Source organism: Puma concolor, chromosome A2, assembly GCF_028749965.1.
Source record: "Puma concolor isolate L17-30 chromosome A2, mPumCon1.1.hap2, whole genome shotgun sequence".
Classification (NCBI taxonomy): domain Eukaryota; kingdom Metazoa; phylum Chordata; class Mammalia; order Carnivora; family Felidae; genus Puma; species Puma concolor.
Window position 1 is genome coordinate 156,309,555 of NC_141668.1, and position 8,364 is coordinate 156,317,918.

The window sequence follows — 8,364 nt, forward strand, 5'->3', positions numbered from 1 at the left end:
GTGTCCGACTTCAGCTCAGGTCATGATCTCACGGTCCGTGAGTTCGAGCCCCACGTGGGGCTCTGTGCTGACAGCTCAGAGCCTGGAGCCTGTTTCAGATTCTGTCTCCCTCTCTCTCTGACCCTCCCCCGTTCACGCTCCGTCTCTCTCTGTCTCGAAAATAAACATTAAAAAAAAATTTTTTTTAAATAAACATTAAAAAAATTAAAATAATTTTTAAATAAAAATGGCTATTATGTTCTACTAATTCTTACATGGGTCAGAAACTACTGCCACTCCCAAATGCATCTAAAAAAAACCATCCCTTAGGTCAGAGGCCACATTTAAAAACCCTGAACAGCATGCCTTGGAGCAGCAAGGGCCAAAAAGAAGGATTAAGAGCAAAGACTCCAACTCACAAACTTCTTGGTAAGAAATGCAAAAATCACACACACAAAAAATGGTGGCCTCACACTGACACAAGCGCTCAAAACTTTTGTTGGGGGGGAGGGAGGGATAACGTTGAGGTCCAACAAATCAAGGAGTGACTTTCACATAACCCCAGATTTACTTTTTCACTCAAATTCATAGTTTCCACTTCTATATAAAAATCAATACAAAAGCATCATCCCCACCACTTAAGGGCCAAATTTCCTTTCTCTTTTATGGATATAGAGCCTTTTTTTTTTTTTTTTTTAAAGATCGTACTGGTGACTTTAGTGCCTCCTTGACAACACATAGGCAATCATCAGAGTTCTCCAGTTCTCTGTCCCATTCAATCTTTGCCACAAACTCAACTGCATTCCCTGACCTAACCCTGAGCTGCAACAAGCCAAGGCTCCCTATTGCTTGAACACGTTTGAGACCTGCCGTAGGGTCATATTAAACCCTTTGGTCACTTTCAGATAGTCAACAATAGCCCAGTTAGCCAGCCGAGAACACGTGACACCCGCCCAGCCAGTACCGGAGTCAAAGACATTTCAGACATTTCGCTGGATTCATTCACCAGCAAGGTGATCACCTTGCAAAGGGGCAACTGGGAGAGGATAAGGAAACCTGGCAAGGAGAGTGTGGAGGGAAGTGTGCAGCTGAGGTTTTCAAAGAGAATTACAGTACACAAAACGGGCAAAGGGAGCGGGCTGAGGAGAAAGGAATCACCTTCTCTGCAAAACACCTCATGTCGAGCAGATGACCTCACTCCCACTTTTGTATCCCTAACTTTAAATTGAACCTTCCAGAAAGTTATGTGAGTTTGAGGTTCTAGGGAGCAGAGGAAGTGCCCAAACCACATTTGGATGTCCTCCTATCCCTACAAAGGAAATGTGATACCTCTGCCTAAGTCCCAAGGTATTTTAACTCATTTAGGGATAGGTAAGCTTCCTCAAAATGGCATTAGCTTCTGAGGCCAAGGACATTCTCACACTAGGGTAAGTGGACTTTCAGTCTAGAGGGAAAGCGTGAAGCACAAAGTAGAAGAAAGTTATTCAGACGCAAGAGAACCAAAGAGCTCACGGTAATGCTAAGGGAAATGTGTTTTTATTTATCCAGGACAAGCCAAAAGAACCTACAAACACTTAATTTACAACCTTAACAACCAGAGCCTATTTCTCAAAGCCTCAAGAACTTGGCTTTACGGAAAAGTCCACCTGCACTGCCAAAATTCTCGAGAACAGCCTTTGGCTGTCAACACGAACTTAACCTGCTTTGTGCTTGAGTTGCATAATAGCTGAAACCAGGTAAACCCTTTAGGATCTCAAGAGTATTTGACGGTTCTTTTTTTCCTGCATCCTGAAGGCTGGTCAGGCGGGCTTTGATGCCCAGTTAAAGGTTTGTCCATTTGCGTGTGGACTCTAACGTGCTGTCATGGGTCCATTAAACAAGAAAAAAAAAAAAACAAACCAACAACAACAACACAAAAAACTTCTCTCTTCCTCTACTAAGCGATAAAGATAAATTTAGCCGCCACCTCTCCAACAAAGTGGGTGGGGTGCAGCACGCCCCGAGCTTGTCGCATCACAACGCCGACCCGGGCTCGCTGGAAGCCGGTCTGCAGCTTCGCCCTCCCGCCGTGGGCGCTGAGGCCGAGCGGGGCGAAGAAAGGCCGGCGAGACTGTCATCCTCGGGCTCCCGGGCCTGTGGCGACTCCAGCGGGGCCTTCGGGCGGCCGCAAGCTACAAGCTCCAGGACGGGCCGCGCCGGGCAGGGAAGGCGAGGGGTGCCAGGGGCTCCCACACCCGGCCCGCAGCCCCGGGACTCCGGAGCCCTGCCCGAGGCGGCGGCCCGCACCTGCCGCCCCGCCCGCCACCCCTCAGGCCCCTTCGGTCCGCGGGACTCACAGCTTCAGCCGCTCGTAGGTCGTCGCCGCCATCGTGCACCACTAGCTCCTTCTTCCTCTTTCCGCCCGCTCCGCCCCGCGCGGCCGCCTCTTCCACGGCGCTACCGTTCACCCAGCTCCGCGGCCGCAGCGCCCGGCTCGCCCCACCCCTTTCCCCGCCCCATTCGACCCGAGCGGACGGGAGGCGGCCGCGGACAAACTTGTGCGCACGCCCGCTCCCGCTAGAGAAGCTGTAGGGCGCGCAGATTGGAGCGCGCCGGGGAGCGCCGTGACGTTGCGGCTGTGGATTGGCGGAGGGCGCTTGCTGGGGAGAGGAGGAGCGGTGAGAGCCGTGGGCGGGCGCCGCGGCCCCGGGGGCGGAAATGCTGCGCCAGTGCTGGGGAACCTGTGGAAGCTGCGCAAGGGGTGATCTACATCACAGGGAGGGTTGGGCTGCTACAGGGCCAGTGGCGCAATGGATAACGCGTCTGACTACGGATCAGAAGATTCTAGGTTCGACTCCTGGCTGGCTCGAGGTGCACTTTTTGCCCCTTCTGGGCTTGATCAAGTTACAGGGTGTCCCTAGAAAGGTCCCTGGCTAGAGTGTGAGGGTGAATATCTTGACTTTTACCGCCACTTTGCCCGAAACGTCATCTTTTCAGCTGTGTTGGGAACCAGGAGTCGAGGTGGTTTGTAAAGTGCACGGCTTCCCATTGATGATGCAGGAGCCCCTGGAAAAGGGGTACATAAAGGAAGATACACCTGGAAAGGTGGCAGCTTGGAGTGGGGGGCGCGCTGTGGCCGGAGGTTAGCCACCTGATGACACCAAAGCGCATTCGAGGCACGGTTCTGGCCTCTCTCCCCGGGGCGGAGAGCCCCGAAGTGACGTGGGAAACGGGCCCGCTTGGGCTCCGGCGCTCACACGCCGCGGGGACGGGACGCTTGTAGTGCGGCTGCGCGCGGGCCGCAGCGCGCTGACCCCGCAGCGGTCCGCGTGCACAGGCCACCTGCCATCAGATTCCCCCGGGAAGCCCCGAGGCAGGCGTGTTTTTACAGTGAGATGACCCCAGGTGACCTAGCAGAGTGCATTATTATGCCTGCCTTGAAGACCTGAGGTCTGGAAATCTCTGTGGAGGAAAGCGGACCCAAACCAGTGGACTGGCCAAGACATAGGACATCGATCAATGAAAGCTCTCCAATATCACTTTTTTCCCCCTTTTGAAGAAGTTACAGAAAATTTGTGAAATACAGAAAACTATTTTGGAATAAAAATAATTCCCGTCCCAAGATCATTACTGTTAATAGGATTTTTTCCTTTTAGATGTTTTTTTTCCCATGCTTTTTAATATGGATATACCTACCCATGTATTTTTCCAACTTTGAGCGTGTACTAGGGTATGTCTTTGTGTTCCCGTTTGGGCCCCTTAGCTTTCTGAGGTTTAAGGTCATTAAATACACTTGGAAGCTATCCCATCCAAGAACTAGATAATTTTAAGCATTACCCTCTGGTTGGGAATTTGGGTTATCACCTTAACGCTTTTCAGAGATAATGCTGTATTATTTCTCATATGTCTTTTAAGTTTCTGGATGTGGAATGATACTTGGAACATATTTTCAAATTGCCTCCAAAAAAATTAAACCAACACACTTCCATTAATAGCAAGTTTTCTTGCTTGCTAACCAACACTAAATATTACAGATTTCACTATGATTTCTTTGCAATCTTTGTAAGAGAAAAACAGAACTTCCTTTTACATGTATTACTTGATATATCTGTTTTCTCTTGATGTATGCATTCAGTGTTTTTAGACTTTTTAATATATGAAGGATATTCTTTCCCTCTCAAACACATTGCAAACTTCCAGTTTATCATTTACCTTTTCTTTATACTGTTTTTGAACCTAAAGTACTGTAAATCCACTACTGTATATTCTGATTTACCAATATTTTACTTTATGGTTTTTTTTTTTATTGTATACGTGGTCTTTTCAACTTCTTTTATGTTTGTATTGTTTTTTTCCATTTAATCCATTCGTATTTTTTGCTCTTCCCAATGGAAAGATCAACGAAGTCCTAAAGCCTCTCACCCTTATTAGCAACTAAAAGCTCTAAACTCTTTGCTTGGACTAATTCGATCAATCCTGCAACAAGCCTATAAGGCAAGTTCAGTCGTGATCCCCATTTTTACGTGTGCGGGAACAAACTTTGCTTAAGGTCATTGAGCAATTAAGTGGTGGAGCCTGAGTTAGAACTTGAGTCTGGGCTCTTGACCCCAAAGCCATCCTGGCCTTGCGCTTACTATGCACCAGAGGGCTACCACATGCGTGGACTCAGGGTCATTCCCTATCTGGGCATGAAATGGCGATCACGTATGCACCCCAGCCTTTCTCCCTTGCTAGTTAGCAATCAGATCTCGTCTCTAATCCTGATGACGCTTCCTCTCGCCAGCTGTGAGCCTATCGGCAGCCTACCTCTTAAGGCTCCACGAAAAGAAGGAACAGCCATCGCCCTGCAGAGAGAGCTCCTCCCTGGACCCTAAACACGTCATCGTTGGAAGTTCTGTTCACCACAGAACACAGACACAAAGATCAGCCTTTCTTTGCCAGTTGTGTAAGACAAGCCAAGGCCTTTATGAACACTCGGCGAGGATGGCAAATGGAAACGAATCCAGGCAGAAACACTTTCTTCTGGGGGTTTTAAATGTCTAACCAGCCCAAATCAGATTCTAGGGAGAACCATGTTCAGAATAAGAAATCAGGCAAGGATAGATAATATAAATTGACGTCTTCAGCTAAGTTTTCCCTGTAGTGAGATTATATGTGTAAATGCAAAGGTCCTGTGGGCAACTCGGGGCCCACAGCCACCTGTCCTCGAGGGCCGGGATCAGTTGGAGGGGCATGAATATAACCAAGTGATGGAAGTGCCTCAGGCTGCCGGGACCATCCAGGTAACCAGGGCTTCTCCTACAAGTGTCACAGACCTGGGACTTCTCCTGGCCCAGACCACTGACTTACTTTTCTCCCACAGAGTACGACCAATTCCGGTGTGTTTCTACACCCAGGATCCGTGGGCCACGTCACTTTTTTTTTTTTTTTTTAATGTTTATTCATTTTTCAGAGACCGAGACAGAGCATGAGTGGGGAAGGGGCAGAGAGAGGGTGACCCGGAATCCGAAGCAGGCTCCAGGCTCCAAGCTGTCAGCACAGAGCCCGACGCGGGGCTCGAACTCACAAACTGCGATATCATGACCTAAGCCGCAGTCAGATGCTCAACTGACTGAGCCACCCAGGCGCCCTGGCCATGTCGTTTTTATATATGAAGCACTTCCGTTTTCAATCCAGGGGAAATGCAAAGCCCACTTTTAGCAATGCTTGAAGAAAATGCACCTAATGATCCCCTGATATTGTCATTCCATCTGAAAAGTTTATTGGACTCTGTAGTAAGCTGAGTAGTGCTCCCCCACCAAGATGTCCATGGCCTAATCCCCAGAACCTATGAATAGTTTATCCTATAAGCAGAAGAAGCTTTGCAGATGTGGTGAAGGGTCTCCAGACGAGGGGATTATCCTACACCCCATGGGTGTGCCCAATGTAATCCTACATCGGGCCGTACAAGAAAGAAGCAGGGAGGGGTGGGGAGAGAGGAGGTGTGACAACAGACTTCAGAGAACGGAGCCACAAGCCAAGGAGTGTGGGCAGCCTCTAGAAGCTGAAGAAGGGCAAGGGACGGATTCTCCCCTAGAGCCTCTGGAAGGAACTCGGCTCTGCTGACACCCTGATTTGAGCTCCATAAAGCCCATTTCTCCTGAACCGTAGGATGATGGATTTGTGTGTGTGTGTGTGTGTGTGTGTGTGTGTGTTTTCTTACATTCAAGGGAGAGAAAGAGCGTGTGTGCGCATAAGCAGGAGAGGGGCAGAGAGAGAGAGGAATCCCAAGCAGGTTCCTCCCTGTCCGTGCAGAGCCCAATGCGGGGCTCGACCTCACCAACCATGAGATTGTGACCCGAGCCGAGATCAAGAGTCAGACGCTTAACTGACTGAGCCACCCAGACGCCCCCAGATTTGTGTTGTTTTAGGCCACTACGTTTGGTTATTCCAGAACAATAAGAAATCCATACAGACTCCAACAGAGAGCAGCGGCAGGTCCCTCCTACCCCTCGCAATGAGTGCTTCCGGCCAAGTGGCTCTCCCGAACAAAGCCACTGAAAGGCAAGTTCTTGGTCCCAGCGGCCATAGTGATGCAACAGCTCCCGCTGGGTGAGACTCGGCCTGGGGTGAAGTCTTGCCTTAGTTTTCTGGATACTTCACGTCTGGAGAGTTACTTCACCCTTCCGTGACTCCGTTGCCTTGTCCATAAAACGGAAGGTTATAAAGAATACGGTCCTTGGAACAGCACCTAGTACATGGTGAGCACACGATAAATGTCAGCTGTTCCTGTTGTTACTGCTTTGATCACAGAACCGAAAACCGAGCCAGATTTCCCCAGCGCTTCAGCCCCACGTGGCCCAGGAGGCCGGAGTCATTTGTTCATGACCTTGCCATCGCCTCCCAGCTCCAGAGGCAGGGATGTCATGTTGACAGCCTGAACTTGGCCATGACGGGAATATGGACAGCACAGAAACCAGCAACCACCACAAATCAAACACCACAAATCCCCACGCCTGGGGCACCGGCACACCTTGGCCCAAACCACCTTGTTCCCTGATGATAGTTTCATCCCTTGTAGCATCAGGGTCATAAGAAAATGGCAGCCCGTGTTTGTAAAACCAGTATACGTGCTCTCTCATCACGTAAAAAGGGGTTTTATTTTCCGGTAAGACACCATGACGGTCAGCAACTCATTCTCAGCCTCCCCGTGTCCCCGGCACATCAGACCTGGTGGCCATGAGAACTCACCCGAAGCCTGAAGCAGCCCGGGAACTGAGCCATGAAAGGCAAGTCCAGGGCCGTCTCTCCCACCCCAAGGCGCACACGCAGCCCTTCACTCTGCCTTCCTGTGCTTCCTGTGCAAGCTTGCCTCACACCCAGAGGGCCGCTCACCTCTGGGATGCTTTGATCAGTACCTCCTAAGAAAGAAACATTCACAGGAGACAAAGTCACCACCACTGCACCACAACATCCAATCTCGAGACTAAGGACCCAGGTAAAGAAACTGCCAATTCTTCATTCTCCAAGGGTCGCTTGGATTCCAGTACGTCCTGTGAGCTAGGCACGCCCTCAATTCCAGATGTCTTTTCAAGGATGTTGGTGTGGTAAATGGTCTTGGGTGGTAGACACAGTGTCTCTCTTTGGAGCCAAAGTCAGGCAGGCTTACCAGTCATCGTAAGACTCAGGTTTCCTGAGCCTGGGTTTCCTCTTGCAATGCAGCCTGCTGCCCGTGCAGGGACCACCTGGCCCTCTTCATGGGGCCCTAGAGGTACGAGGGCCCAGGGAGTCCGCGTAAATGCCGATAAAGTAAAATGCCACTGGGGCACCTGGGTGGCTCAGTCGTTTAAGCGTCTCACTCTTGATTTCGGCTCAGGTCATGATCCCAGGGTCTTGGGATGCAGCCCTGTGTTGGGCTCCACACCGAGCGTAGAGCCTGCTTAAGATTCTCTCTCTCTCTCTCTCTCTCTCTCTCTCTCTCTCTCTCTCTCTCGGGGCACCTGGGGTGGCTCAGTTGGTTAAACATCTGACTCTTGGTTTCGGCTCAGGTCATGATCTCACAGTTCGTGAGTTCAAGCCCCACGTTGGGCTCTGTGCTGAAGGCGCAGAGCCTGCTGAAGATTCTCTCTCCCTCTCTCTCTGTCCCTCCCCTGCTCATGCTCTCTCTCTCTCTAAATAAATAAATTAATGAAAAAAGATTCTCTCTCTGACCCTTTTCCCTGTTCACTTACACTCTCTCTCTCAAAACAAACAAACAAAAAAAACAAACAAAAAACGCTTCCTGCTGATGCTGCATTAATCTGTCCTTTGTCTCTGACCTAGGAGTCTCGTAACTTCCAGCAGGATCCATGACATCACCGCATGCTACCTTATTAGTTCTTGGACCTTTCATAGTTTTGACCCATACATTCCTTTAAGGAGCCAGAG

At 49.9% G+C, this 8,364-nt stretch overlaps 1 protein-coding gene and 1 non-coding gene across 2 annotated transcripts in view; one reads left to right on the top strand and one right to left on the bottom strand.

Moving 5' to 3' along the window:
* SACM1L (SAC1 like phosphatidylinositide phosphatase) overlaps positions 1–2,451 on the bottom strand; it is a 58,592-nt gene extending 56,141 nt beyond the window's left edge. Inside the window, exon 1 of the mRNA XM_086698439.1 lies at positions 2,316–2,451. The gene's annotated coding sequence lies outside the window, so the exon portion shown is untranslated. The remainder of the gene's footprint in view (positions 1–2,315) is intronic.
* Positions 2,452–2,754: 303 nt separating this feature from the next.
* TRNAR-ACG (transfer RNA arginine (anticodon ACG)) lies at positions 2,755–2,827 on the top strand. Its single transcript has one exon. It is a non-coding gene; the product is annotated as a tRNA-Arg (tRNA).
* Positions 2,828–8,364: the final 5,537 nt, after the last annotated feature.